This window comes from Panthera onca, chromosome D1 (assembly GCF_046562875.1).
Source record: "Panthera onca isolate mPanOnc1 chromosome D1, mPanOnc1 haplotype 2, whole genome shotgun sequence".
NCBI classification, from domain to species: Eukaryota; Metazoa; Chordata; class Mammalia; order Carnivora; family Felidae; genus Panthera; species Panthera onca.
Genome location: NC_138348.1, coordinates 72,164,736 through 72,191,550, shown reverse-complemented (window position 1 = coordinate 72,191,550; position 26,815 = coordinate 72,164,736). Strand labels below are relative to the sequence as shown.

At 40.0% G+C, this 26,815-nt stretch overlaps 1 pseudogene; it reads left to right on the top strand.

The window, feature by feature from the left end:
• Positions 1-2,734: 2,734 nt before the first annotated feature.
• On the top strand, positions 2,735-26,126 carry LOC132660573 (heat shock cognate 71 kDa protein pseudogene; annotated as a pseudogene).
• The last annotated feature ends 689 nt before the right edge of the window (positions 26,127-26,815 follow it).

Below are 26,815 nucleotides of genomic sequence, written 5' to 3'. Positions count from 1 at the left end.
AAGGAACTTAGAGAAAGCAATGCCAAGGAGAAATGGAGTTCGAGCCAAAAAGGTTTCCAGTGACACTGTGGGCAGCTAGAGAGAAAAAAAGAGGTTCAAACAGCGCCTACACAAAGTAACCTTCCCTTACTTTAACTGAACGTACACATGAATCCAGGAGGAAGACAATCCTTGGAGAACAGTGTCCAAGTTGTAGATGATATGGCATGCTGATAGAGGAGGTGACAGACAACATTTCATGTATATTTCAAAATTACTCTCAGGTGGTATAAAATTCTACTTCATAGAATTGGCACAAAGCTTCTGCTGTTCATTAAGACCCAAAGGGGACAAGACAGTTGAGAGTAATATAGTGCTGTCATGGAGAGTGCAGTTCCTGAGACCCAGCTAATGAGTTTGAGTCCCAGACCCACTGCTTACCAGCCCAGACACCTGGAGACCCCTCAGTTACCTTGTTTGCAAAACAAAGTGTCTGTCTTGGGGGAGAAACTGGACCAGGGCCTTGCACAAGTGTTCACTAGCACTGTTGTTAAGTACATGAACAGGATGACAACAAAAGAGAGAGGGAACATCTGAGAGAAGGGCAAAAAGAGAGGGATGAGAGGAAAAGTAGAGACTTAAGTAGGGAACAATAAAAATCTAGCATAAGATTGAGAGAAAATCCATATTTGAGACAGTAATAGGTGAAAAAGCCAGGAAAAACCCTATAAGGTTTTTTTTTTTTTTTTTCAACGTTTATTTATTTTTGGGACAGAGAGAGACAGAGCATGAACGGGGGAGGGACAGAGAGAGAGGGAGACACAGAATCGGAAACAGGCTCCAGGCTCTGAGCCATCAGCCCAGAGCCTGACGCGGGGCTCGAACTCACGGACCGTGAGATCGTGACCTGGCTGAAGTCGGACGCTTAACCGACTGCGCCACCCAGGCGCCCCTCTAAGGTTTTTTAACTTTAAAATTGGTAAGGGAAAACTGATGTTGGAAAACAGACACATTGGATATAATCCAGGGTGGAGATTTCATATGTTTCTCACACTCAGGGTTCCAAGACATGCCTCCCCCCCACCATGGTCATGTCCCACAATAGTAACACGTCTCAAGTGTCACTACCTGCAGCACCCCAACCTGGCAAAAATCACAGCAGAGAATGGCCAGAGGTCTCAGCTAACAAATTCACAGTCTGAAAGCTGGGGTTTAGACAGTGTGACCTCTTTCATTTACCTCTCAATGTGGGGGTTGAGGCACAATGCTACCTTGGGCTCCCACAACCCCTAGAATGAATCCATAATTGCTCCCTCATGCTCTGGAGCTTTCCTGTGGCTCCTTTAAAAAGAGTCACAGAGGGTGTCAGCTGCCTTTAGATATAGTTGAGATCAGGAACTCCTGTCAGGTTCATAGTGGAGCCACAGAAGGACGGGAAAATTAATGGGGCTGTCTGAGGACTCTAGGCATCATAAAGCATGGAGAAGTGAGTTCATGAGTCCTGGGATCCTCTTTATCACCCAGCACCCAGCTAAGCACACATCCAGGACTCAATGTTCCCATTGTTTAATGAAGCCATAGCTCGTCAGGTGCCTTGGAATATAGCTCCCTAGATTAGGGAGGTCTGGATGTAGATTAGTCCCTGTTCCAGCTTTGAGAGCAAGCACCTGACATACAGAACAGAGCTCCTCATAGGTTCCTGCCCCCCCTTCCTCGTTTTCTGGGAGATGCGGCCCCCACAGCATGAGTGTAATATTCCTAAGTGGAGTACTAATCATACACCCTCAGGCTCCATCTTAGTTTTCCTGAAAATAGGCATTTAAGCAACCTCCTAGGGTCAAAGGTTCTAGGGAGGGAACTTCTCTCCTCTGTCCCTCAGAGAGAAGTAGTAGCCTCTCAAAAGCAGGGAGGGAACGGCAACAAAAGGAAATGGGATGAATTGCCTCCCTTATAGCAACTGATTTATATAAACCAAAGCTGTGGAAGGTAACAGTCAAAATAACCATCTGTACTGTTCCTCTTAAAGCCACTAAGGGACAGTTTTCTTCAATATTCACTTCTGCTTAGCCCAGCCTTTACTTCAAATCAGCTTCTCACAATGATGAAAGGTAAGAAAGAGAGAAGCCTGGATCTCATTCAGCCTTGAAAAACATGGCCTTTTTCTTGCTTTTTTTCCCCAGGTTCAAGAACTCCTCAAAAATTACAAATCTTTTGGGAGGGATGGGAATATCTGCCTTTGTTCTCTCTCCTTCTCACGTGCATGCGCACACTCACACACTCACTTTCAGACTTTTTCAAGAGGAAATACACACTGCTGTGATTAGGGAATAGTGAAATATATTTCAAAACATTATTTATCCCCTAGAAATTGTTGTCATTCTGCATTTTCCCAAGGAGGCTAGCAAAAAAGTGCAACCGATTTCACAGCATGGGGATATTCTCTCACTCTCTGTGCCCCTCAGTCCCTCTCAATATATATAAAAACAGCCTTACCAACCAATCCCAATTATTTGGTTAATTTCCTTAATAACATTTCCTCTCAATGGATCACAAAATTTAAAAAATTACTTCCAAATATTAACAAAATTATTAAAAACTTTCTGTATTATAGGTTACTGTGATTTAATGTGATTTCCTCTTGTTGCACGTTTTATGAACTTTTTGCAAGTAGCAAAAATATGTGTGCACAGTTGTGTTAGGAGACAGAAGGTAGACTGCTGTCTCTACAGTATTCATAGACCTTTGCGGGACTAATATGAAGCCTCCTTCATTAGCAGAAATGAAACTCAGAACCTGGCAAGGTGTTCTGGAGGCAGGTCTCCAGGTGCAGAAGGTGGTTCTCCGGTTCTATTCTTTGAAGGCGTTCAGGATCACCACTGTCACCACTGAGGTGACTATGGGTGTGTGTGTTCCACATTAATATGCTTATTGAAGTTGGTCCCATTTCTTTTCAAACAGGGGGTGGAGATGAGGCTAGAAGTTTGATTAAAGGCTTCAGGAAAACTACACAGAAAGAGAAGCAAATAGTAACCAGAAGCAAGGTAATCTTGTGTTACACAACTCAACTTTTCTCACCTTCTTGTCGGTCTTCTCCTCCGGGAAGCTCCCTTGCCTGTTCCTGTCTGCCCCCACCACCCAGAACCGATGTTCTGTATCTCTACCTAAACTGTCCAGGTTCAGGAAGAGGAGGATTTGGGTGGGAGAGGGCAAGAGAAGCTTCCCTTCTCATCTGTGCTGTTTCCTTTCTGAGCAAGAACCCTTCTCGGCAATTACCATCAAGACTGCTTTAACCTAGGAAGTGGATCAGAATCACCTGCAGGGCTTGTTAGAACACAGACTTCTGGGTCTCCATCACAGAGATTCTTGATTCAGTAGGTCTGGGGTGTGGCTGGAGAGTTTGCCTGTCTAACAAGTTGGAAGATGCTGGTGTTGGTGCTGATTTAATGTAATTGATGTCTGAGAACCTCTAACTTAGGCCAATATTCATTAATAATATGCTTTTAGAGTATACCTCGGAAAGCACAGGAATGGAAGTTCAGGCTGTGGATCTGTTGCTGTGGCTTCTTGAAGTCTATGCTGGGGAGAAGAGAGAGGAGGGAAATGTAGGCCCTTTTGCCTATGTGGCCCCAGTGCCTTAGGAGGGGTGCAGGATGGCTTCTATGCAGCACCCTTGGAAAAGAAATTCTGCATTTCTTAAAATGTCAACATAAATTTATTGGAGTACCAGAAATTCACCAATTTGACCCGTCCCCCACCCACCCCCTCTCTGGTAACCATCAGTTTATTCTCTATACTGAAGAGTCTGTTTCTTGTTTGTGTCTCTCTCTGTCTCTTGTCTTTCCTCCCTTTGCTTGTTTGTCTTGTTTCTTAAATTCCACATATGAGTGAGATTCAAGAAACAAGTTATTTGAAAGTAGATAAAGTTCAATAGTATGAAACAGTCCAGAGTAAAAATAAATAAATAAATCAGGAAATCTCATGTGTGTTTCCTTCAAAGCATGGCCTTCAGTAGAAACTGTGATCTCTTAGCATTTTTTTTAGAAGGCTTTTAAAACTTCATTTGTAGGCAGTAAATTGGAGAGAACAAGACATGCCACGATAAATGACATTTTGTGATTGAGAGAAGGGTATTTTTCAGAGAATATAAAAAAAATCAATCAATCAAACAAACAAACCAAAAATGCCTGGATAGTCCACTTCCCAAATCTCACAATCTAGAGTGCAAGTAGAACATAGGGTAAGAAATGGAGCATATGGCAAACAGTAAGCAAATGCTATGAAAATCAGTGCTTGGAATTAGTAAAACACAAATAATTCTGTTCAAAATATTAATTAAACTAGTGGCATTTAGGCAAGCTTTTAATATGCTGGAGATGTGCAGCAGACACTGATTCTAGATGACAGAACATTTGTAAGTGGTTGTGAGTAAATTTTTATTATTTATTTAACTTTGGTGCTTGCCAGACGGGCTTTGAAAATTATTGCAGCAAACTTTGTTCTAAAAGGACCCTTTTGGGGCTCCTGAGTGGCTCAGTTGGTTAAGCATTTGACTCTTGATTTTGGCTCAGGTCATGATCTCACAGGTAGTGAGATTGAGCCCCAAGTCAGGCTCTGTGCTGAAAGTGTGGAGCCTCCTTGGGATCCTCTCTCTCTCTCTCTCTCTCTCTCTCTCTTTCTCTTTCAACCTCTGCCCCTCCCCTGCTCTCTCTCTCTCTCTCTCTCTCTCAAAACAAATAAATAACCTTGAAAATAAAATAGGTGTGCTTGGGTGGCTCAGTCAATTGAGCATCCGACTTTGGCTCAGGTCATGATCTCATGATGAAGAGTTCGAGCCCTGCATTGGGCTCACTGCTGTCATTGTGCAGCCCACTTTGGATCATCTGCCCCCCTCTCTTCCAACCCCTCCCCCACCCGCTCATGCTCTCTCTCTCTTTCTCTCTCAAAAATAAATAAATATTTGAAGCAAAAATAAATAAAATAAAATAAAATAAAATAAAATAAAATAAAATAAAATAAAATAAAATAAAATAAAATAAAACAAAATAAAATAAAATAAAGTAAAGTAAAAAAAAAAAATGAAATAACCTTGTTGGCGTCACATGTCTTGCCACTTTAGGCTGTGCCTCCCTGAAGGACAACAGGCTGTTGTGATTCACAGTACCCTGATCTGAAGAATCTGAAAAGGCCATTAAAATTGGAAAAATGTTTCTTTTAAGAATGACTTTTTGGTAAACTTTCTAGTGATTACAATCTTTTTTTTTAATACAAATTCCCACACCCATTTCTTCGGAAAGCCCTAAGACGATGGATTTCTTTGTGATGTCCTGAGAAGGCTGTCCCTAATGATTAGATTAACACAATAAAGCTGTTCTCTGAAAATATCTTCAAATACTTTCCTGTGATTTCACACCTTAAATCAATGACTACCACGAATGGATTAGCATTATTATTTAACAGTAAATGAAATGCGCTGCCAAGCAGGCAGTAGACAGAGACTTTAAACACAGATTACTAAGTGAGGGCAGTCAATCTGAAAAGGCTTATGTCAATTGGAATTAACATCAATGGATTCAGTTTACCAGTTATGAAATACATATTTCATCTTAGACAAAAAGAGGATAAATGGGGGCTATTATTTAGAAGAGACACTAGTAAATAATGACAGGAGAAGTTTGAAAATGAAATAATAGAGGGGTGCCTGGGTGATTCAGTCAGTTGAACATCTGACTTTGGCTCAGGCCATGATCTCATGGTTCGTGAGTTTGAGCCCTGCGTTGGGCTCTGTGCTGACAGCTCAGAACCTGAAGCCTGCTTCATTTTCTCCGTCTTCCTCTCTCTCTGCTCCTCCCCTGCTTGTACTCTGTCTCTCTTTCTCAAAGATAAATAATCATAAAAAAATAAAAAATGAAATAATAGAAAACACTCAGTGAAAGAAACCTTGGCTTGCTCTCAGACAAAAAGTTAAGTGAAAAGTTCCAGTGTGTTTGGAGGGAAAATATACAATAAAAAAAAAAATCCAATTCAGGGGTGCCTGGGTGGCTCAGTCAGTTAAGAGTCCAACTCTTGGTTTGGGCTCAGGTCATGATCTCATGGTTTCAGGATTTCAAGCCCTGTGTTGGGCACTGTGCTGACAGTGCGAAGCCTGCTTAGGATTCTCTCTCTCTCTCTCTCTCTCTCTCTCTCTCTCTCCCTCTCTCTGGCTCTCCCCCACTCAGGCTGCCTCTGTCTGTCTCAAAAATGAAAAAAAAAAAACACAGTTCAATAATATGTACTAAATCTAAATATTTAGACAACTGGGAGCTTCAGAATTAAAAGAAACATTGGAGATCATTGACATATACACATTTACATGAAGCAGGAAACATTTATCTCAGCTATGGATAAGTCAAGTGCACAGGAAGTTCAGCAAGGACGTCAGGGAATTGAAGGACTCAGTTAATGAGATTAAGCTTATTATCAGACACCAAATCACATTATTGTCAAACATAGGCTGGTCATTTTCTAGTGATGTTGGAAACAAGGAAAATGGGAAATTAAATTTCCTTTCAACTTAGAGCCCATTGACAAGTCCTTGGACAGAAAGAGTAACCTTCCCCTGGGAGCTCAGCTGCCTCAATGATGACACTTTGCTAAGAGCAAAAGGGAATCTTAGCTTAACATTATCCTGACCCCAGGATTCCATAAGTCTACTTGAACATATAAAAATTCCTTCAGAAACTTCTTTTATCTCTACCCACCCTGTCCAAAGATACATGTTGGCAATCATACTCCAAGCTTATGGCCCCCTGATATATGTCTGACGGGTCTCATGAATGAGCTTTTCCTAAACAGTAATAAATGACCCTTTCTTAACAGCAACTTGCCCCTCCAGATCCTGGAAACCTTGCTTCTAAAATACCTTAGAGACTTAAGCTATCCCTACTCCCCTCCAAACCTGAAGGTATATAATCAGTCACCCATCACAACCCCAGTGCAGCTCTTTCTGCCTATGAGTCCTGTCCTCTGCTTTAATAAAACTACCTTTTCACACCAAAGATGTCTCAAGAATTATTTTTTGGCTGTCAACCCTGAACTCCAACACTCCAACAATATCATTTGGTGTTCTAATGTCGGGTTGAGCCTTCTCATTTGGACTCTGAGCCTTGGTGCAAACTTGGTGAGTGCTTTCTCTTCTCTTCCTTTACTTTCATTTCAGGGGCTTTTCAAGGACTATGGTCTTCTTGGAACACTTTCATGTCCATTGCTCAGGCTGCAGTCCTCTAGCCCTGGCTACTCTACAGAAAGGAAAGGCTGCCTGTTGGCTGGAAGTTAGTTCCATGGTAATAATGGTAATATTATCCAGAAACTTGATGTCCTCTCTTTATTCCTGTCCTTATACAATGTTGTCTGTCTTGGGCATGGGACAGCCACCTAGGTCACCAGCATAGCTGCCAATCTTAAGACTCCTGTGTGATGTGTCCTCCTGATTGGTCTAATGTGATCACCTCCACATCTCTGGTCTAGCTACTTCTGGCCAAGAGACCTCCACTGGGAGCCAGCCAAAACCAGTATCCGATTCAATTAAAACCCAAATGGGGAATGTTTCCTAAGGAGTTGGCTGTAAAGACTACATGTGCTGGAATGTCACTTAGACCAAAATGGATTTCTATCTTTACTGTTTTCTGTCAATGTCCCCTACAAAATTGAGTAATTTCTCCTTGTAAAACTTTTCTAGTGTTTTCCATGTGTTAAAAACCAGCATAACCTTCACAGCAAGGCAATAGTGAGGCTTTCATGGGAAGGCTTAGACACGAACCGAATGGTATTTCACTCCATTCACCAGGCACCCACCAGGCCTAGGATGCCATGGGGAAGTTTGGGGGGACTCTAGCATTCCCTCCTATGGAGTCTTTATGGCAGAATGTGATCAATAGTGATTTTCATCCAAGGGACACCTTTGGTCATTTTTGACACACAGAACCTCTGCTCCTATCTTGCATGAGGCGAGGTGCCTCCAGAAGGCCAGAACACCACCCAGGAGTTGGGGGGAGGGGATTTTTGGTAATGGACCTTCTCTTCTTCATTTCTCGAGTACTCATCCTTGGAATGTCTTTTAACCCGCTGGAAACAATTCAGATTGCAAAATTTATTTATTTATTTTTTTTTTTAATTTTTTTAACGTTTTATTCACTTTTGAGACAGAGAGAGCATGAACAGGGCAGGGGCAGAGAGAGAGGGAGACACAGAATCAGAAGCAGGCCCCAGGCTCTGAGCCATCAGCCCAGAGCCCGACGTGGGGCTCGAACTCACAGACCGCAAGATCGTGACCTGAGCTGAAGTCGGACGCTCAACCGACTGAGCCACCCAGGCGCCCCTCAGATTGCAAAATTTAAAAAAAAGACTGATATTCTGCAACATTGCATGACCTCTGTAAGATCTATCAATGGATCTCTTCTGTAGGGAACAGGGCAAATGGATGGTGGTTCCCTAGGTCCAGGCCTTCAGGCCTGTAAGTCAGGACCTGGACCTAAGGGCCTCTTGCAGAACATATTTGGTCAGTAACCATACCAGTAAACTCCCCCCCTGATATATTGGATGATTATTATCTAAATAGGCCTCCTCCTGATAGAAGCCAGGTTGCTGGAGGAAACACAGGCCATTCCTAGCAAAAAGGATGTTGACTCTCTCACTGTTGCTCCTTCTAATAGATGTGGGGGCTTCTCCCTCATTCATTTCCTGGGTGAATGGCTATAACTGGAGCCAACTGAGGTTAGTCTCCCTTGGACAGGGACTTTAGCCAACATTATGAAGCAGCTGCTGAGACTCCCTTTGTTTTGGGGAATTCCCTGTTTTCTCTGGCTCTACATGGACTGCGTATTTCCAATTTTGTGGAAAAAAACAAAATGGCATCTGCTCCTCTGTTCAAGCAGTGAGGTTTAGAACCAGGAACCCTCTTTCTCTGCCTTCTGGAGGCACCTCGCCTCTTTTGCCTCCCCCTCTCTTTCCTCCTCTTTCTGTACCACCTTTGGTGTGGCCTATAACCAGTTACTATACTATCCTTGGTAACTGGTGCCATTGACTCTTCCTTCTACCCTTGCCGTCAAGGAGCAAAAAACACCCTCTTGGACTTACACTGTACACTTCAGATTTCTTCACAGGTGCCCCAGGTAAAACTGACATGGGAACAGATTTGATGAGGGACCATAAGGCAAGCTGAGGGCCAAGCATAAGCTAGCACAACCCCCTTCCCCCAGGTGGGATATTTGTGACATTTCTCAGGCATTCTTTGCTGCCCAAGAAAAAAAGAAAGGACAGAAAACAAAGGGTTAAACTGATAGAATCTCCATCAGTTTACAAATATTTTAGTAATATTACAAGAAAATGGCAATCTTATCAATAGCCTTATCTCCAGAAATTCTCTGTCTTAATGATAATGCTTTGCTAGAGGGAAAAACAACCTTAGCCTGACAATAGCTATGCCTCCAGTAATCTGTGAATCTTTTTTAGCATATGGGAATCCCTTTAAGAAACTTCCTTTAGGGGCGCCTGGGTGGCTCAGTCGGTTAAGCGTCCGACTTCAGCTCAGGTCACGATCTCAGGGCTGATGGCTCAGAGCCTGGAGCCTGCTTCGGATTCTATGTCTCCCTCTCTCTCTGCCCCCCCACCCCCGTTCATGCTCTGTCTCTCTCTGTCTCAAAAATAAACGTTAAAAAAAATAAAAAAAAAAGAAACTTCCTTTTGACTTTACCTCCCCCAACTCCACAGTATATAATCAGTCACTCTGCACAACCCCAGTGCAGCTCTTTCTACCCACAGGTCCTATCCTCATGCCGTAATAAAACCACCTTTTGGCACCAAAGATGTCTTCAAGAATTCTATCTTGGTATTTAATCTAAATGAAACATTTATTCTACCAAGGTTTGCTGAAGGTCAAATAAGCTCATGTTATCTTTTTTGCTATTTGTCAGCAAAATGATGACTTAAAATAATGGCTAATTTTGCCTCTCTCAAATTTTTCATGGGTGATTGTTAAGATAGTCTTTGGTAACCTGAAACTTTAAAGTTTTGCTTAGATAATAAATTGGATTGAATTAGTTGGACCTCTAGGTCTTTTCCAAATGTGATAAAGTGCTAAAGCATTGATTACTGAACATAGGTTTGCAGTTTTGACTTATTGTAAAGAAACTAAGGATATTTGGGTCTATTGGAAAACATGCTTTGTGCTTAATTGATTCACAAATTTGCCTTCCAAGGAATTCTGGTTTAACAGTTCACAATTGGTTACTACTTAGTTTTCATTGGAGATTAAGGTTTCTAAGAGCTCAAAATTCTGCTTTGGATCATTGGATCTGCTCTTGGATCATTGGTCTGCTCTTGACAAGAAAATGTAAACAAAATTGTGTTTTCTTTGACCAGAAAAACCAGTTTCTATGGTGTGACGTTATCAGGTCTTTAATGATCTGTAATCCTATTTAGGCATGTGTTTTAAAACTTTCCAAGGTTTTAACAAACTTCCCCAAGATTTAAATTGTAAATGAAGTCTCTGACTAATTAGGCTTGTTTATTTGGTATGTTATGTTCTTGTATAAGGTCATCACTCTATTCTGATTATTAAAATGTTTTATGTCACAGAGGCTCCTGAGTGGCTCAGTCAGTTAAGTGTCTGACCTCAGCTCAGGTCATAATCTCACAGTTAATGAATTCAAGCACCACATGGGGATCTCCACTGTTAGCACAGAGCTCGTTTTGGATGCTCTGTCCCCCTATGTCTCTGCCCCTCCCTTCATTGCATGCAGTGTGTCTCTCTTGAAATAAATAAACTTTAAATAAATAAAATGTTAAATGTCACAGAAATAACTGAATTTCCTTGTCAACTGCATCATAATGAACTCTCTTATCTCTGAGTTATTTGTCATTTCTGAGTTATTTGTCATTTATAGTTATTTTTATATGTTTAAGATCATAAAACTGAAATGGGTAAGAGTTTCCAGAACTAACTAAAAGCTGCATTCAAACTGAGCAGGAATTAGTAACATGGAACTAAATGAACTGCAGAAGATGATTATAGTTTTGTGACTTTTGTTGGAAACATTGCTGGTTCTATAATGTTTGTTCATCCAGATTAAGGAAATTTCTCTTAGGATATCTAAGACTTATAAAAATGTGACAAAATATTTGTGAACAAACTGAAGCATTTAACTTTTCTCTCTACCTGAATGCTCTGAAATTCAAAAAGTCTCAGTGAGTATTCTTCCATGGCAATCACAGTTATTTGCATAAGTTAATAATAACCAGTTCTCTTTGCAACAGGACACCACTGGAAACTCGGACTATTTTACCAAGGCTTTGACTGTAATGTCATAGTTGAGAGAGACATGCATAGACCCAGATATGACCAGATAGCTTTAAGGAATTGAGGTTGGCTTTATGAAATGGAGCCATAAACCCCCATTGTTGGCCTGTTATGTTGCTTACCCAGTAGCCATGCCAAGTGAGTAAAGAATGTCACTTCCTGGCAGGTCTGGATATCATGGGGACCTTGTGAAGAGGAATTTGCCCAAATCTACGGGTACTGCAGACATGTCTGGTGGCAAGTACTTGGCTTGGTTTCTGGCCTAGAGAAGCTACTAAAAGTTAAATCTAGATTCCTTATGAAAAATTCCAGCAAAGCAAATTTTAAAAGATCTATATGGCCAATCAGTGTTCTTGCTGAGCTTATGTAAATAATTAGGCCAAGTTTGCTAAAACTGGACTTATTTTACAAACGAATTAGTCTTGATTTGACTACCACTGGAGATAATGGTGTTTATAGAGAGAAAAATTATGGTTCAATAACACACCTTTGCCAATGTTAAATTCTAGTTCTGATTATCTTTGAGTGTTTCTTGTTTGCCTAAGCTAGACAACTTGAGGTCAACTTCAGAGAAATTGCTACAAAGGCTCATATATAGACAATCTTCATGCTTGTTATTCTGTGGGGATACTAACAGGACCTATGGACATATGATTATTTGAACAGCCAGAAAATGAGATGCATTCTCCAACAATTGTATAATTCAACTATCACCTTGACCAATTTTATGTGGCTGGAATGATAAATTTGTTCCTTAAAAGCCAGAGCATACCCTACTCCACCGGGTTAACTATGGACTTGTGGAGATAATGGGTGACCCCACTTTCCTTATAACTGGATGGAATGATGCCTTGGGGATGCCCTTGTCTCTCGAGACAAGTGATTTGCTAGTGATTCCTTGTAATTAGGATATTGTTAGCATCAGGCCTCGAAAATGAGGTCTTCTTGATGGTTTTATCTCTTAGCCATATTTGTCCCACGAACTACCTCTATTGATGTACAATTGCAAATATAGGCCTTAGCCAAGTGTATAACAGTCCCCTCCCCCGGTAGAAGAAGCTTCAAAAGTTTCTATGGGACAGTCCCTGACAATAAAGAGTTCACATCTGTTCCAAAGTGTCTTAGAGACTAAAGGCCACCAATGGATGATAGGAGGCCAACTTATTAAATAGCAGGCTATGCCTATATATATGCCTGATTTAAAAATTAAACTGTCAAACTTTAAATCCAGCTACCCTTGTGCCTGGGGCTGACCATCATTATTCCATGTTAGAACATAACTGCTCAGAGATTACTGATCTTGTTTATTCTAGGCGATCAAACTAAAAAGACTCCCCTATTAAAAATGCAGATGACAGTTGGTTTACTGATGGCAGTAGTTTAGGCGAAAGGGGATTAGAAATTCTGGGTATGCCAAAGTCAGTCTAACTCAGACAGTTGAGGCCAAAGCCCTCCCAGAAAATATATCTCCCACAAAAGCAGACTTAATAACACCCACTTGTGCTTTACAATTGGCAAAGGACCTCAAAATTAATATCTGTACTGACTCTAAATATGCCTTTCCAGTCCTCCATGTCCAGGAGGTAATTTGGAAGCAAAGGGGATTATAATCAAGCCTGAACACTCCAATCAAATATGGGTCCAAAATTATCACTCTTCTTGTGGCTGTACACCAAATTAAGGAGGTAGCTATAATTCACCTCAAAGGACATCAAAAGAATATGACCTTAGAATATGAAGGAAACAATATTTTATAGACTGTGCAGCCCAGAAGACAGCACAAAATAGCAAATATTAAGTCTTATACCAGTTTTAACTCCAATAAAGTCCATAACTCCAGTCTATTCAGACCACAAAATTCACATAGTGCAGGAATGAGGATATTAAAAAATGAACAGGACTGACTTGTTAATAATGAGGGGAAAATCTTTATACCCAAAAAATAACCAATGGAAGGTAATAGAGGATTTATACCAGTTCACTTATTTGAGCCAAAAGGCCGCTGAGGTGACAAAAACCTGCTAAGAAAAATTGTCCCTAGATTTGGTCTCCCTTGGTCCCTACAGAATGACAATGGACCATCTTTTTATTGTAAACATAACTCAGCAAATAGATAGGGCCTTAAAAATTAATGACTATTTGCATTCAGCCTGGCATCCAAAATCCCCTGGAAAGGAGGCCCTCCAAAACCAATGGCCTTCAATCTCCTGACTGCAGTGAAGGAGGCACAGAATTGATTGACTGGCTCCTAAGGGGATCCAATGGCTATGCAGCTCTTACTTGTGGCTATAGCTCCCCCTGGCTGGATAGGCTGCTGTCCTCTGGGTTTTGCCTGGATGCACAGACGCATTATTAAAACCATTATCAGCCAGCCAACCTTCCACACTTAAAACAACGATGGACATGTTCTGTGTTTCGTTGGCATGACCACCTAGCATCTATCTTTGTTCCCTCTTTGGGATTAGAGGATGTTGTTTGGCACAGGAAGCTCTTCATTCGTACACAAAGGCCTAGATGACACTCAAAATAACATCTCCCTAATAAACACTAAGTAACACAAATGCATAAAGCAGTTTTACAAAATGAAATGGCATTAGATGCTTTAGCTGCAGCATAAGGTGGAACTTGCCCTCATAAACACAGAATGCTGTGTGTACATTCCAGACAAGCACAGAAATAATTTTGGGTTTCTATCCGACATGAATATTCAAATCAGAGCTCTAAACCACCCCTCTCTTTCCTTTATTGATTTGTTAAACTCCTGGACTGGAAGAGGATTTTTGTCAACTATCAAAGGACTTGTATTTGGGCTTTTCTTTTTCTTATTCTAATTATGTTTTGCTGTTTTCTCCTATGTCTCTCCCTTGGTGCCGAGACTCCTTCACTGCCATAACTTCAAACTGACAGAGAATGCTTTCTACTCGGGAAGATCCATACATTCAGTCTCCCTGGGATTCAACTGCTTCTGCCTTTCATAACTCCTACATGTATAAGCCCCCACTGACAAACGTTGACCCATAATTAGGGACATCTCTATGCCTCTCATTACCAGGAAAAAGTTACATAAAAAGAGACCTTCCACCCTCAGCAACCTTGAAGATTTAAGGGTCAAAATTGTGCAGGGGGGAATGATGTGTAAAACAAAGGCAAATGAAAAATTAAATTTCCTTACAACTTACAGCTCATTGACAAGTCCTTGAGAGTGAGCTTCCTTTGGGACCTCAGCTGCCTGGACAATGACACTTTGCTCAGGGCAAAAGGCAATCTTAGCTTAACATTATCCCAACTGCTGCAATCTTGGAAGTCTACTTTAACATGTAAAAATTCCTTTGGAAACTTCATTTATCTCTCCCCATCACCACCCACCCCCCAAGATATATGTTGGCAATCATACGCCAAGCTTATGGTCCCCTGATATACATCTCACAGGTCTCATGACTGAGTTTTTATTAAAAAGCAATAAATTTCTTACTTGACACATCCCCAAGGGCAAGGGAATTAAAAGCAAAAATGAACTATTGGGACCTCATGAAGATAAAAAGCAAAGGAAACAGTCAACAAAACTAAAAGACAACCAACGGAATGGGAAAAGATATTTGCAAATGACATATAGGACAAAAGGCTAGTATCCAAAATCTATAAAGAACTCACCAAACTCCACACCCAAAAAACAAATAATCCAGTGAAGAAATGGGCAGAAAACATGAATAGATACTTCTCTAAAGAAGACATCCAGATGGCCAACAGGCACATGAAAAGATGCTCAGCGTCGCTCCTCATCAGGTAAATACAAATCAAAACCACACTCAGATACCACCTCACGCCAGTCAGAGTGGCTAAAATGAACACATCAGGAGACTATAGATGCTGGAGAGGATGTGGAGAAATGGGAACCCTCTTGCACTGTTGGTGGGAATGCAAACTGGTGCAGCCGCTCTGGAAAACAGTGTGGAGGTTACTCAAAAAATTAAAAATAGATCTACCCTATGACCCAGCAATAGCACTGCTAAGAATTTACCCAAGGGATACAGGAGTGCTGATGCATAGGGGCACTTGTACCCCAATGTTTATAGCAGCACTCTCAACAATAGTCAAGTTATGGAAAGAGCCTAAATGTCCATCAACTGACGAATGGATAAAGAAATTTTGGTTTATATACACAATGGGATACTACGTGGCAATGAGAAAAATGAAATATGGCCTTTTGTTTTTTTTTTTTTTTTTTTTTACATCATTTGGTGTATAGACCACTCTTTTTTTTTTTTCTAACATTTATTTATTTTTGAGACAGAGAGAGACAGAGCATGCATGGGGGGAGGGCCAGAGAGAGAGGGAGACACAGGATCTGAGGCAGGCTCCAGGCTCTGAGCTGTCAGCACAGAGCCCAACGCAGGGCTGGAACTCACGGAGTGGGAGATCATGACCTGAGCCAAAGTCAGACGCTTAACTGACTGAGTCACCCAGGCGCCCCGGTGTATAGAGAAATATGGCCTTTTGTAGCAACATGGATGGAACTGGAGAGTATTATGCTAAATGAAATAAATAAGTCATACAGAGAAAGACAGATACCATATGTTTTCACTCTTATGTGGATCCTGAGAAACTTAACAGAAGTCCACGGGGGAGGGGAAGGAAAAAAAAAAAAAGGTTAGAGAGGGGAGAGCCAAAACATAAGCGACTCTTAAAAACTGAAAATAAACTGAGGGTTGATGGGGGGTGGGAGGGAGGGGAGGGTGGGTGATGGGTATTGAGGAGGGCATCTTTTGGGATGAGCACTGGGTGTTGTATGGAAACCAATTTGACAATAAACTTCATATTTTAAAAAAAAGCAATAAATGACTTCTTCCTTTAAAAAAAAAAAGTTTATTTCTTTATTTTGAGCAAGTGAGCGAGAGCGAGGGAGAAGCAGAGAGAGGGAGAGAGAGAGAATCCCAAGCAGGCTCCACACTGTCAGTGCAGAGACTGTGAAGTGCCAACGGGGGGCTCAAACTCATGAAAACTGAGATCATGAGCCAAAATCAAGAGTCAGATGCTTCATCAACTGAGCCATCCAGGTGTCCCATAAATGCCCCATAAATGACCTTTCTTAACAGTCCCTCAAGGTCATGGAAACCTTGCTTCCAAAATACCTTGAAGACTTACGCTATCCCTAACCCCCTCCCTACCTGAAAATGTATAATCAATCACCTGTCACAACCTCAGTACAGCTCTTTCTGCCCACAGGTCCTATCTCCGTACTTTAATAAAACCATCTTTTTGCACCGAAGATGTCTCAAGAAATCTTTCTTAGCCATTGGCTCTGAACCCCAACACTCCAAAACACATCACTAGGACCTAAAGAAAGTAAAAAATAATGCAACGTGTTGTCACAATAAAAATATTAGGGAGAGAGTCATGGTTAAAAGGAAATATTTAATTTGAGAAAGCATACTCTTTATATGAATATAAGCAATGCCATTGTAAATGGGGGAATTCCTGGAAGCATTCTCTTTAAAACGAGACAAAAGGACAAAGATAGTCACTATCACCGCTTCCACCCAATATTGGATGGAAGTCTTAGCCCACACAATTTATAAACATATTTGTTGGAGGAGTGAAGAACACAAAAGTATAGGACTGGCAGGAAGACAATAAAACTGTTCATACAATGAGATCTTTAGGAGAAGATTGTATTAACAAAAACAAGCTATATACCAACAAACCAATGGAAAAAATGGGAAACGGGTAGGAAAATGCACTCAATATTTTTTGAAACCTAAAAAACCTCAATTTCTGCTCCTTGCTTACCTCATTCCACGTTTATTGCTTGCTCGCACTGGATTTAGTAACTTGAATTTATCACTAGTCTTCCCACTTTAGCATCTCCACCCACTACACCCTAATTTCCTTTGGAGTCTGCCTTCCAAGGCCACTTCCTCACCCTAGTCTTAGATTGTCCTTCATTATCCATTCCCTTAGTCCTTCCCCCTGTTTTCTTCTTCATAGCCATAACCCAAATTGTAACTACAATTCCTGTAGCTATCTGTTCTGTGCCTCCTTCCCTGATGATAGCCTTCAGCGGGTGGGAATGAAGTCTGTCTCAATCCTGGCTACCCCTCTGTACCCAGAACAAACTGTTAATAAGGAAATAAGCAATGAAGTAATCCAAGAATGCCCTCAGATGTATTATTTGCAGCATTGAAAATATATTTACACATTGAAAGGCCAGACATCTCAAATCATAGTGACAATAATCCCAAGTCAAAATATTGTCCTCTCGTAGATTGGAATTGAAATTAATCATCTATAACATCAGGGAATCCTAGAGAAACCTTAAGCCTATGGCATTTAATTTTCATTCTTAGCTTTCCATTTATGCATGACTTCCACTGATTGCCTGTTGTCTCCAGTTACTGGATGGTTAAAAGTGTTATTATTAATCCTCCACCCACAGATTTTTCAAATCAGAACTATCAACATTGGCAATGGGATCATTCATTCTGGTGGGGCTGTCCTTTGTCTTTTAGGATGTTTGAAGAATCTGTGACACTTCTACCCACTAATGTTAGTAGTGACCTTTAGCTGTGACAGCCAAAAATATTTCCAGACATCAACAAATGTACCCTGAAAGAAAAACTACCCCCCCCGGAAATACTGTACTAGGAACTATATACATATACACATATGGATACATATCATATATATATATATATATATATATATATATATATATATATATATACATATATTACATTGGATAAGATCTTTAAAATTGTTTAGATATTCTAACTGGTGTTTAAAATCTAGAACATATAAGGGGGAGTAACATAAAAGAGAGTCCATAGAAAACTTGCTTTGGAAAATATAAGCATACCAGTGAATAGGTAATATTTTGAACAAATTAGCTATAGTCTAGTACCCATTTTCTAGGAAAAGATACTTTTTTTGATACATACAGAATTACATATCAGTATTTAAGGATAGGATGCCAGAGAAAATAATAGCCTCTACAGTTTGTTCTTACTGTCATTTGAAGAATGATGTTAGTACAAATTTATTGAGAAAGGGTGTCAGATTACTCTGAACCTTCATGAGGCAATGTTCCCTTCCCTCCATATAAGGAGCATCCCTAGACTACCCTAGGTCTCCAAAACTGTACAGATCTTCCAAGCACAAGGCTACAAAAATCACACGATTTTTCTTGATTCTTTTTGATTCTTGCAGGCTGCATTCTTTCTGTAACTGTGATTTTTGTTTTTCATAGGATTAGACTAATGCAGTGTTATGCATGATTACCAGATGCCTTTGGCAGTGGACTTAGGTCAGGGGAAAGACTCATAAAGGAAGAGTTCCAAGTGCCATGATAAATGCTGAGTGAAGGAGTGATCTTTTTCTTTCTAATATGATTGGATTGAAGGAAATCATAGTACTGTTACTGTTACATTGTTACCTTTCCATATTCAAAGTACATGCCCCTCCTCTCCCAGATTTCCCTAGATTTTCTGCTCATATTTTGTTTCTCACTAATATTTCCTTTCAGATTTTCTCAAGTAAGGAGATGTTGAATTTAAGCTCCCTCCCCACCTTAACAAAAGAGCTTGCTCATAGGTTTCAGAGCCCCTAACAGCTCAAAAGGTTTAGAAGTCTCAAAGACCAATATGTATTTGGTGACTGAAAGTTAAATCTTATAAAATCATAGACCTCAAAGACATAGATATTTTTAAAAATTCTATTCAAACGGGCAATACAAAATCAAAGAGATATGAGGAAATTTGACCAAAACACACCTCTATCAGGAGTTGAGCTGAGAGCAGAAATGTTTTCTGATGTAGAAGCAGCCATTTTCTCTTATAAACACCAATGCTACCTACCCCTCTCTCTGGGAGATATGAAAATTATTGAACCTAATGAGTCAGATTCCAGAGCATAAAAGTTGAAGTCCTTTAACAGACACACCATGTCATTGCCAATTTGGAAACAGAAGCAGGATGTTGTCACATTTTCTTCAACTCAAAAAAGAATAATACATAGGTGTGCTTGATAAAATTTGACACATAAAATTAGCTGCCTGGATGACTCAGTTGGTTAAGCATACGATTTGAGCTCAGGTGAGTTCAAGTCCTGCATCAGCCTCTGTGCTGACAGTGCAGAGCCTGCTTGGGATTCTCTCACTCTCTGTCTCTCTCCCTTCCCCAACCCACCTTGTGCATGATCTTTCTCTCTCTCTCAAAATACATAAATAAACTTTAAAAATTTTTTGGTACTTGGAGGGGCCAACATGGTGGAAAAGCATGGAAGTTTTTTTTTGCTTCTCTTGTCTGTGAAATACAGCCAGATCAACACTAAACCATCTTGCACACCTAGAAAACTGATTTGAGGATTAACACAACAATCTGCACAACCTGAACCACAGAACTTGGCAGGTATGCAGTGTGGAGAGGTGAACTAGGGGAGAGAGAGGCACGGAGGGCAAGGAGCTGTTTTTGCTTGTGGAGAGAGGATGGAGATGGAGTGGTGGGGGGAAGGGGGAGTATGGGAAAGCATCCCCCACCCCGCCCAGAAGCAGCTGGAGAGAAAGTACACAACTGACTGAACAAAAAAAGAGAGAAAGTAAAAAGGAGAAAGGAGTGGGTCTAAATTCAATTAAGACTCTATAAACAGGGGGAGCACAGAGTCTGCAACTCCACAGCTAGATACCTGGTGGTGCTCTGGTGGAAAGGGTAAATACCCAAGAGCAGAGAGCAAGGTCCAAGGGGTCCTTGGGCCACACAGGAAGAGGCAGTTCCCCTGCTGGGAGGACATTTGGTAGAGGCTGTGTGACCACCCCACAGGCAAAGGTCCCAGCGGACCCTGGAAAATAACCACATTCACTATGGTGAAGCCTGGTGCCAGACGTGTGTGGTGATTTTCTATAATCCCTGAAATGCTGCTGCTGCAATATCGTGTGAAAATTTTCTGGGGTGGGCTGGCAACCAGTTGCAGTCTCTGGGCATCGGCAACAGCACAGTCCCGTGAATGTTCCTGGGTGCGGCCAGCACCTGGCCATTGCTCGGTGAGACCCTCCCCCAGAGGGACAGAACAGGTCAAAGCCACAGTCCCTCAGAAGTGAGGGGTTGGGAAACAGCCCCATCTGAGATAAAACTCAGGAGGGAGGTGCCACCTGCAACCTGAAGGCTTGGTCATGGACAGTGTAAAAGCAGGGAGTGAACAGAAGCTGGAGACAAAGGAGGGGTGTGCAATTACTGGTCAGGGAGAACAGAATTCTGATACTAGAGACTGGGTAAGCTAGGTGATGCCATTTTCACAACCCCCCAACCCCCGCACATGTGTATACACACCTACAAGTGCCACAACAATCCACCCCAGTAAGCTAACAGCACCATCTAGTGGAGAATGGAGCCGTTACACTGAGTCCCACACAACTGGGCCAAACTCGTTCTTCAGGAACACCATAAGTCTCTCTGCCTGCTTAGTTTATGGACTATAAAGTGCTTCATAGTTTGACTTCTAGGGGAAACTGATATAATTTCAATCGTATTTCAGTCTGTTTGCTGGTCCATCTATTCAATTTTTTTCTTTTTCTTTTTCTTTTCTTATTCTTGAATACAGAAAGATAAAATATTCATTTTTATTTTTCATTTTTATTAAATATGTTTCTTTAATTTTTTTCTACTATATTTTTTGTAAAATTCTCAAATTCTATTTTACTTCCATCATTTTATTTTATTCTATTTCATTGTATTTATTTTTTCAAATTTTCAAACGTTTTCCTTTTTTTCTTTTTTTATCTTTACCTTTTTTTCTCTAATATATCAAGCTCTTTTCAGCAAGCAGACCAAAACACACTAGGAACTAGCATCATTTACTTGGTTTTTTGTGTGTTGTTTTTTATTTGTTAATTTTAATTTTTTACCTTATTAATTCCTTTTCTTCCTTCAAAATGATGAAATGAAGGAAATGATGAAATGAAGCAATTAACCCCAAAAGAAAGAACAGGAAAAAATGACAGCCAGGGACTTAAAGCAAGATGTCTGAACCAGAATTTAGAATCACAATAATAAGAATACTAGTTGGGGTTGAAAATAGATTAGAATCCTTTTCTGCAGAGATAAAAGAAGTAAAATATAGTCAGGATGAAATAAAAAATAATTATATATATATATATAGCTAATTATATATATATTTATAATTATTTATATATATAAATTATATATAATATATAAATTATATATAAATCATATATAAATTATATATATAAATCATATATAAATTATATATATATAAATTATATATATATAATTATATATATATATATATATATATAAAATTAGCTATATATATCAGCTATAACTGAACTGCAATCTCAAATGGATGCCACAGTGGCAAGGATGGATGAGGCAGAACTGTGAATCAGCAATATAGAGGACAAACCTATGGAGAAATATGAAACTGAAAAAAAGAGGGAGACTAAGGCAAAAGAGCATAATTTAAGAATTGGAGAAATCAGTGACTCATTAAAAAGAAACAACATCAGAATCATAGACATCCCAGAAGAAGAAGAGAGAGAAAAGGGGGCAGAAGGGTTATGTGAGCAAATCATAGCAGAAAACTTTCCTAACCTGGGGAAAGACAGACATCAAAATCCATGAAGTACAGAGAACTCTCATCTGATTCAACAAAAATCGACCACCAACAAGGCATATCATAGTCAAATTCACAAAATACTGTGGCAAGGAAAGAATCAGGAAAGCAGTAAGGGAAAAAAAGTCCTTAACTTACAAGGGAAGACAGATCAGGTTTACAGCAGACCTATCCACAGAAACGTGGCAGGCCAGAATTCTAAGAGTGGCAGGATATATTCACTGTGGTATATTGGAAAAATATGCATCCAAGAATTCTTTATCCAGCAAGGCTATCATTCAAAATAGAAGGAGAGATAAAACTTCCCAGACAAACAAAAAACTAAAGGACTTTGTGACCACTAAACCAGCCCTGCAAGAAATTTTAAGGGGGACTCTTTGAGGGGAGAAAAGATGAAAAAAAAAAAAAAAAAAAAAAAGACCAAAAGCAACAAAGACTGTAAAGGACAGAGAACACCACCAGAAACTCATCTCTATAGGCAATAAATTCATCTTTCAATACTCTAAACATCAATGGACTATATGCTCCAATCAAAAGACATAGGGTAACAAAATGGATAAGAAAACAAGATCCATCTATATGCTGTTTGCAAGACACCCACTTTAGACCTAAAGACACCTTCAGATTGAAATTAAGGGATGGAGACCCATCTATCATGCTAATGGTCGACAAAAGAAATCAGAGTAGCCATACTTATATTAGACAATCTAGACTTTAAAATAAAGACTGTAGCAAGAGATTAAGAAGGGCATTATATCACAATTAAAGGGTCTATCCACCAAGAAGACCTAACAATTGTAAACATTTATGATCCAAATGTGAAAGCACTCAAATATATAAATCAGTTAATTACAAACATAAAGAAATTCACTGATGATAACACCACAATAGTAGGGGACTTCAACACCCCACTTACAACAATGGACAGATCATCTAAACAGAAAATCAACAAGGGAACAATGGCTTTGAATGACACACTGGACCAGACGGACTTAACAGATATATTCAGAACATTTCACCGTAAAGCAGCAGAATACACATTCTTCTCCAGTGCACATGGACTGTTCTCCAGAATAGATCACAGACTGGGACAAAAATCAGCTCTCAACAAGTAAAAAAGATCAAGATCACACCGTGCATATTTTCAGACCATAATGCTATAGAACTCAAAATCAACCACAAGAAAAAATGTGGAAAGATAAAAAATACTTGGAGACTAAAGACCATCCTACTAAAGAATGAATGGGCTAACCAAGAAGTTAAAGAGGATATTAAAAAGTACATGGAAGGCAAGGAAAATGATATCACCCACCACAGCCCAAAACCTCTGGGACTCAACAAAGGTGGTTATAAGAGGGAAGTATATAGCAATCCAAGCCTTCCTAAAGAAGAAAGGTCTCATAAACAAAACCTATCCTTACACTTTAAAGAGCTGGAAAAAGGACAACAAATAAAACCCAAAACCAGCAGACGACAGGAAATAATAAAGATTAGAGTAGAAATAAATGCTATCGAAACCAAAATAACAGTAGAACAGATCAATGAAACCAGAAGCTGATTCTTTCAAAGAATTAACAAAATTGATAAACCCCTAGCCAGTTTGATCAAAAATAAAAAGGAAAGGACCCAAAAAAGTAAAATCAAGAATGAGAGAGGACAGAGATCACAATGAACACAGCAGAAATACCAACAATAATAAGAAAATATTATGAGCAATTATATGCCAATAAAATGGGCAATCTGGAAGAAATGGAAAAATTCCTAGAAACATATAAACTATCACAAATGAAACAGGAAGAAATAGAAAATTTGAACAGACCCATAACCAGTAAGGAAATTGAATTAATAATCAAAAATCTCCCCAAAAAGGAGTCCAGGACCAGATGGCTTTCTAGGAGAATTCTACCAAACTTTTAAAGAAGAGTTAACATCTATTCTCTTGAAGCTGTTCCAAAAAATAGAAATGGAAGGAAAACTTCCAAACTCTTTCTATGAAGCCAGCATTACCTTGACTCCAAAACCAGACAAAGACCCCACTAAAAAGGAGAACTATAGACCAATTTCTCTGATGAACATGGATGCAAAAATCCTCAACAAGATCCTAGCCAACCGGATTCAATAATACATTTTAAAAAATTATTCACCACGACCAAGTGGGATTTATACCTGGGATGCAGGGTTGGGTTCAATATCCGCAAAACAATTAATATGATACAGTACATCAATAAAAGAAAGTACAAGAACCACATGATTCTTTCAACAGATGCAGAGAAAGCATTTGACAAAACACAGTATCCTTTCTTGATAAAAACCCTCAAGAAAATAGGGATAGAAGGATCATACCTCGAGTTCATAAAAGCCATGTATGAAAGATCCAACTCTAATATCATCCTCAATGGGGAAAAACTGAGAGCTTTCCCCCTAAGGTCCGGAATGAGACAGGGATGTCCACTGTCACCACTATTATTCAACATAGTATTGGAAGTCTTAGACTCAGCAATAAGACAACACAAATAAATGAAAGGCATCCAAATCAGTCAGGAAGAGGTCAAACTTTCACTCTTCACAGATGACATGATGCTCTATACAGAAAACCCAAACGATTCCACCAAAAAACTTCTAGAACTCATCCATGAATTCAGCAAAGTCACAGGATATAAAATCAATGCACAGAAATCAATGCACACCAATAATGAACCAATAGAAAGAGAAATCAAGGAATCAATCGCATTTACAATTGCACCAAAACCCATAAAATACCTAGGAATAAATCTAACCAAAGAGTTGAAAATTCTATACACTGAAAACTATAGAAAGCTTATGAAAGAAGTTGAAGAAGACACCAAAAAATGAAAAAAAATTCTATGCTCCTGGATAGGAAGAACAAATATTGTTAAAATGTAAGTACTACCCAAAGGAATCTACATATTCAATGCAATCCCTATCAAAATAACACAAGCATTCTTCACAGAGCTAGAACAAACAATCCTAAAATTTGTATGGAACCAGAAAAGATTGCGAATAGCCAAAGCAATCTTGAAAAAGAAAACGAAAGCAGGAGGCATCACAATCCCAAACTTCAAGCTGTATTACAAAGCTGTAATCATCAAGACAGTATGGTACTGGCACAAGAACAGACACTCAGATCAACGGAACAGAATAGAGAAACCAGAAATGGACCCACAAATGTGTGGCCAACTAATCTTTGACAAAGCAGAAAAGAATATCCAACGGAATACTTCTACAAGACTTTTTCTATGGGAAGGAACTGAATAAGAGCATCAACCCTGATGAGGCTGTCACTTATGGTGCAGCTGTCCAGGCAGCCATCCTTTCTGGAGACAAATCTGAAAATGTTCAAGATTTGCTGCTGTTGGATGTCACTCCCCTTTCTCTTGGCATTGAAACTGCTGGTGGAGTCATGACTGTTCTCATCAAGCACAATACTACCATTCCTACCAAACAGACCCAGACTTTAACTACCTATTCTGACAACCAGCCTGGTGTGCTCATTCAGGTTTATGAAGGTGAGCGAGCCATGACCAAGGGTAACAACCTACTTGTTAAGTTTGAACTCACAGGCATACCTCCTGTCCCCCGTGGCATTCCTCAGATTGAGGTCACCTTTGATATTGATGCTAATGGCATTCTCAATGTCTCTGCTGTGGATAAGAGTACAGGAAAAGAGAACAAGATCACCATCACAAATGACAAAGGTCGCTTGAGCAAGGAAGACATTGAGCGCATGGTCCAGGAAGCTGAGAAGTACAAAGCTGAAGATGAGAAGCTGTGAGACAAGGTGTCCTCCAATAATTCAGTTGAATCTTATGCATTCAACATGAAAGCAACTGTTGAAGATGAAAAGCTTCAGGGTAAAATCAATGATGAGGACAAGCAGAAGATTCTGGACAAGAGTAATGAAATAATCAACTGGCTGGATAAGAACCAGACTGTAGAAAAAGAATTTGAACATCAGCAGAAAGAGCTGGAGAAGTTCTGCAATCCCATCATTATGAAGCTGTACCAGAGTGCAGGAGGCATGCCTGGAGGAATGCCTGGAGGTTTCCCTGGTGGTGGAGCTCCCCCTTCTGGTGGTGCCTCCTCTGGGCCCACCATTGAAGAGGTTGATTAAGCCAAGCTGAGAATAGGTCTAGCATTGTTCCACACAAAACATTTGAAGGACCCAAATTTGTAACAAATTCTATGGCAGTGAAGTTGAGCTTATATAGTTAATAAACTGGGCATTCTTGATACTTGAAAATGGAATATGTGCACAAGAAAAGGAAATGCAACATTGCACTTTATAAGCACTGTATTGTTAAGTGGAAAATGCAATGTCTTAAAACTGTATTTAAAATTGGAAAAAAAGGGGGCGCCTGGGTGGCTCAGTCGGTTAAGCGTCCGACTTCAGCTCAGGTCACGATCTCACGGTCCGTGAGTTCGAGCCCCGCGTCGGGCTCTGGGCTGATGGCTCAGAGCCTGGAGCCTGCTTCCGATTCTGTGTCTCCCTCTCTCTCTGCCCCTCCCCCGTTCATGCTCTGTCTCTCTCTGTCTCAAAAATAAATAAACGTTAAAAAAAAAATTTTAAATTGGAAAAAAAGAAGAATATCCAACAGAATAAAGACAAGTGGTGCTGGGAAAACTGGACAGCAACAGGCAGAAGAATCAACCTGGACTACTTTCTTACTGCATACACAAAAATAAACTCAAAATGGATGAAAGACCTCAATGTAAGACAGGTAGCCATCAAAATCCTAGAGGAGAAAGCAGGCAAAAACCTCTTTGATCTTGGCCACAGCAACTTCTTACTCAATATGTCTCCAGAGGCCAGGGAAACAAAAGCAAAAATGAACTATTGGGACCTCATCAAAATAAAAAGCTTCT